The following is a 6,025-nucleotide window of genomic DNA, read 5'->3' as shown; positions in this document are numbered from 1 at the left end:
AGAAGAACTTGAAGTTGAAAGATTTTGTCTTCTCTTTCGTTCACATATATTGAATAACGGTGCCAGGCACGTTCTAGGTGGTGGAGATACAGCAATGAAAGAGACAAGATGCCTATGCTCAAGATGCTATATTCCAGTTGAAAGATTGATAATGCATTACATAGGGATCTTGCAGAATTTACAAGTTTCCGTAGTGAAGAGGAATAGGACAGTGTGATGAAGACAGGAAGTGCTATCTTAGATTGGATCAGAGAACGCCTACCCGAGGAGCCTACATTCTATCTGAGTCCTAAAGGACAGGAAGGATCCAGACATGGAAAGACCTAGAGAAGAGTAGCAGGTAATAGGAGCAATGTGTGCAAAACAAAATCGGCGGCTCCTCCGAGGCTTGGCAGGGTTTCTCAACAGGAATGGCCTAGGAATGGCCTAGGAATGGCCTAGGGAAACTTAAAAATTACAAATGGCCAATCTCGTTCCCAGGTTGAATAAATTGGAATCTCTGGAGGTAGGGCCCAAGTACGTCGGTTTTTATTTTATTTATTTATTTATTTATTTATTTATTATTTGTTTATTTATTTATTTATTTTGGTGGTACTGGGGTACCTGGAAGCCCTTCTACCTCCGGGCTACACTCCCAGACCTATTTTTATACTTTTTTTTTTTTTAATTTGGAAACAGGGTCTCTTAAGCCAGCGCGGCTTGCTTTTTACCTGCGCCCTGCGCGATCCTCCTGTCTCCTCCTCCCAAGCGCAGGGATTACAAGCGTGCATCACCAGCCCGGCCAAGTACGTTGGTTTTTAAAAGCTCCCAGGTGATTCTAATGTCCACTCATGTGGTTTCCAAAGAATAAACTCCTTCAGCCAGATACTGGAGAACCTACTAGAAATGCCCCAATCCTACTGAATCCAAAAACCTTATGGTAATCTGCATAAAAGTTGTGGCTTGGATTAGGGTGGCCATCCCTTGAATTGAAAAAAAGAAAAAGGACAAATATGTAACATATTTTGGAAAGAAAATCTTCAGGTTAATTAATGGATTAGACGTAAGGCCAATAAGAAAAAGAGTCAAAAATAACTCTTGAATGTGGGGAAAAGGGCACTCTTATACATTGTTGGCGGGAATGTAAATAACACCATTTTGCAAAACTATGGAGGCTTCTCATAATATTAAAAATAGAACTACAATATGATTCAGCAACCCTGTATACATCAATAAAAGCAAAGAAATACCCATCACCTGTACTTCTGTGTTTATTTGCAGGACTATTTACGATAGCCAAGATATGAAATCAACCTGAGTTGATGAGTGGATAAAATGTATTATACATACATACAGGCTTTCGCTAAATTGCTGAGGCTAGCCTGCAATCCTCCTGTCTCGGCCTCCCAAGTACTGGGATTACTTGGAGTACCTGGTACCACTGTACCTGGTTTATATCTGGTCTTTCTATGCTCATCTATTCTCATAATTTCTCATTTATTCTCTGCCTCTAATCAAAAGAGAAATGGCTTCTGTCACTGGTGCATTGAAGAGAAATAAACTGGGCTCCTGAGCTTTACTCCTCCCAGGTTCCTATTGGATTTGAGCTGCCTTATCCACGGAGGCCATCAGCCTAGGGAGTCCACCCTAGTCACTTCAACTTAAGGATTAATTAACAGGCCTCGCTTGTTCTTGCATTATCATAAATTCTCTAACATAGATTTTATTATTAATAAAGGTTATATTTTGGCCTCCATATGTCACACCTGTTTTTATTTTGTAAGCTTGGCAAGATCGTTCATCATAATCTCATACTGTTTTTAAAATAGAGAAAGAAAACATAAATTCTGCATTTATATATTGGTATATAGCAGGTTACTGTCAGATATTGACCAAATGTTTGATATCTATAGCCTGGAAATGGATCTAAATTTTAGTAATTTGCTTTCTTAAGTATTATGGAAAAAATTATGCTACATATGGGTAGCATAATGTGCAAAGTAAGCCGGGCGTGGTAGCAACTGCTTGTAATCCCAGCATTTGGGAGGCTGAGATAGGAAGATTGTGGTTTGTGGACAGCCTCAGCTACTTAGTGAGGCCTTTTGCAACTCGATGAGACCCTGTTTCAAAATAAAGAATAAAAAATAGGGCTGAGAGTATAGCTCGAAGGTAGAATGCCCCTGGGTTCCATCTCCAGCACCTCAAGAAACAAACAAACAAAAATTAGCCTGGCATGCTGGTACACACTTGTAATCATAGCATTTGGGAGTCTGAGACTGGAGGATCATGGTTCTCGGACTGCCTCAGCTACTCAGTGAGGTCCTTTGCAACCTGTTTCAAAATAAAGAATACAAAATAGGACAGGGAGTGTAGCTCAGAGGCCAAATGCCCCTTGAGTTCCACCCCAAATGCAAGGTACAAAGACAAGATTCCTGCCCTCAAAAAAACTCCAGTCTTAGGAAAACTATTTCCCAAGACACCTACTTTGTGCATGGCACGTTTTCCAGTAGCAATAAAAAATAAAATATGCTTCCTGATCTAAAATAACCCAATGAATCTCAGTATTTTTCAATGTTGACCCATCTGTGGGTCATGAAGTCAATTCAGTGAATCGTAGCCAATACTTAGAAACAGCACAGAAGACATCAATGTATATCACAAGTATTAAGGGTAGAAACTATTATTCAAAAAACTTTTTTATTTATTTCAGTTATTTGTGTATATATGGATGCGTGTGTGCATGTACACGTGTGTGTGTGTGTGTGTGTGTGTGTGTGTGTGTGTGTCTACTGGAGATTGAATCCAGGGACATTCTATCTGCAAGCTATACTCCTAGTCCTTTTTATTTATTTATTTTTTAACCAGGGTCTCAGTAAATTGCTGAAAATCTCACTACATTGTTGTGGCTATCCTTGAACCTGCAATTCTGTCTCAGCCTTATAAGTACTAGAATTATAGGCATGACCTGTATAAATGCCTGGTCTGTGCATTTATTTGGCACATGTGTATGAAAGAGAGAGAAAAAAGAGTAAGGGAGAAAGAAAACATTGAGTTTCAACACAAAAGATACTCTTACCTTCGGTTATAGAAAGGGAAGCCAAATACATATCTAACTGACTGTATTAAAATTCTTTCATATGTATGAGATAAGATTTTATAGATGAGGTCAAAGCTAAGAGATTAAAAAGCTGGTATTAGGTACTGAATAGATCTGACAGCCAAATCCACGTCATATGACTTAAAAGGAGATTTTGTTTCTATTTTACCACAAAACAGGTGACAGTGGCATGCTCTTGGGGAAAGGGAAGATTAAGAGAAGGGACATGAGCAAAGACTGAAAGGTACATGGGGCAGGGGACAGGTGAGCTTTCTATCACTGTAACAAAATACCTAAGGTAATTAACTTATCAAAAGAAAAACTTTATCTTGGCTCACAGTGTTGGAGGGGTTCCACTATGATTAATATCCATGATCAATTGGCCTCATTGTCCTGGGCCTGTGAGGAAACAACACATCATGGCAAAAGTGTGTGGTAGAGCAAAAACACATCATAAGCCACAGAGCCAAAAGAGGAAGAGGAAAGGGCTAAGGTCCCACAATCCCTTCTGAGGACAGGTCCCCAATGACCTAAAATCCTCCCAATAGGCTCCACCTCTCCAGGGTTCCACCATCTCCCATTAGTGCCACACTGGGGACCAAGCTGGTAGCACGTGGACCTCGGAAGTGCGTATCCACAGCATCGCAGAGGGTTATGAAGGTCTTCAAGATTCCAGAAAAAAGGCAATTTCTTTCAGTTCTAAGGAATTTGGAGTAGAGATTTAATATAGCAGTTGAGAATTCTTATTTGGTAATATGACTCTGGGTTCAAATTCTGCCTTGGTTGAACCACTTCATCTCTCTAATCTCTGATATCTACATTTGTAAAATAGGGATAATAGTAGGACCTTCTCTACACGATTGCATTGAGAATTTAATGAGATATATAAAGGGCACTCTGCACTTGGGCCTTTGATAACTTCTAGTTATTTGTCTTATATTCTAATATAATGGGAGAAACTGCATAGACGTGGTTTCGGTTCATCTTTCCTTTGGAAGAACATGTGAGGGTTTAATCAGAAACTCCATGAACAGAACCCTATGAGTAGTATGAAATGATATTTACTTCAAGAATTAAATCTTAGCTGGGAGTGGTGGCATATATACTTGTAATCTCAATACTTGAGCGGCTAAAACAGGAGGATTTGTAGGTTCAAGGCCAGCCTCAGCAACTTAGCAAGACCCTGTTGCAGAATAAAAATAAATAAAAAGGATTGAGGGTATATCTCGGAAGTAGAATTCTCCTGGATTAAATCCTATGTACCAAAAAATAAAACAAAAAAAAGTGAAATTCTAAGCACTCCTGAAAGTCTATGGGTCAGCCCATGGAGGCTGCTGCTCCTGTCTCTAGCATTGAGCCTAAAGCTCCTATATTAAGAGTTGGGAAGGAAAGTTGTATGTGGAAGAGGTAAGGGCAACATAGGACTAATGAAGGCAACCCTGCCCTGCAAAGACTGACTGAAACCCACCTCTGCCTCTCCCCACCTGCTACCTCCCTGCCGCAGGTAATGCGTAGGAGAAGCTGGAAGCGATGGGACAGGAACTGGAGCATACTCATTTCCTAAGGCTGCAATAACAAAGTACCACAAAAATGGTGATTTAAAACAACGGAAATAGTCTAAAATCAAAGTTGTGGCCAGGCCATGCTCCCCCTGAGAGCTCTAGGGGAGAATTATTCCTGGATTCTTGTGGCTGCCATCCATCTTTAACATAACTTGACCAAGTAGCATCCCCCCAATGTCCACCTCTGCCTGCATGTGGCATTCTTCTTCCTCGTGTGTCTATGTCTTCACAAGGCCTTCCCTTTTTTGTTTGTTTGTTTGGTTGGTTGGTTGGTACTGGGGATTAAATCCAGGGACATTCTAACCCCACGGTATACTCTTAGCCCTTTTTATTTATTTATTTTTTTTAATTTTGAGACAAGGTTTTGCTGAATTACTGCTGTAGCCTTGAATCTGTAATCCTCCTATCTCAGCCAACCAAATGTGGAGTTATAGGCGTGTGCTGCCGCACCCAGTTCACCTGATCTTCTTAGAAGGACACCAGTCTTGGATTTAGGGCCACTCTAATCCAGTATAAATAAGGTTGTATTCTGAGGTTGCTAAAGCATGTGACTTTGGTGGAACATCACTACTCAACCCAGTACATGGAAGATCTATTATTTGGGGTGCTCCCCCATATCAGTGAGATGCTATAGATCAGCAACAATGTGCCTGACAGGCTATACCTACCTCCCAGATATCATCCAACACTGAACCACATACATATACTGTAATAAAGTGAGCCTAGGCCTTAGGTTCAGTAACACCATGATGTTACCCTAGGTGACCCCAAGGTACTAATGTTTATCAGCCTGAGAACCAATGTTCCTTGCTAGGCTTCTGTAACTCCTGCTTAGCTTGCATCTACAAAAACAAAACAAAACAAAAAAAACAAAAAACAAAACAAAGGCTATTAGGAACTTTCTATCCTTAAAACAATCAAAAGGTGGACAATAGAAAGAACTGACATGGGTAGTTGACCACCTGCACAATGTTGTTCATGGTTTCTGTACTTTCTGCTTGACTTGCTCACCCATTAAAAGAAACTGTTGATTGTCTGTTCTGTGGGAACCTAAACTCTTCACCCCTGAGCTTGTGGGGGGTTCTGTTTTTTGTTTTGTTTTGTTTTGTTGTACTGAGGATGGAACCCAGGATCCTTCTACCTCTGAGTGACACCCCCAGCCCTATATTTTACTCTTTATTTTGAAACAGAGTCTCACTGAGTTGCAAAGGGCCTCACTAAGTAGCTGAGGCTGTCCAAGAACCACTATCCTTCCTGTCTCAGCCTCCCGGGTGCTGGGACTATAAGCGTGCGCCACCACACCCTACTTCTGAGCTTGTGCTTTTGACATATTAAAGGAGCCCTGAGAAACGGAGTTGCACTCTGGACTAAACACCTTGCAGTGTAG

The sequence above is a fragment of the Muscardinus avellanarius genome (genome assembly GCF_963383645.1).
Source record: "Muscardinus avellanarius genome assembly, chromosome: 14".
In the NCBI taxonomy this organism is placed as follows: domain Eukaryota; kingdom Metazoa; phylum Chordata; class Mammalia; order Rodentia; family Gliridae; genus Muscardinus; species Muscardinus avellanarius.
This window is presented reverse-complemented; position numbering follows the sequence as displayed.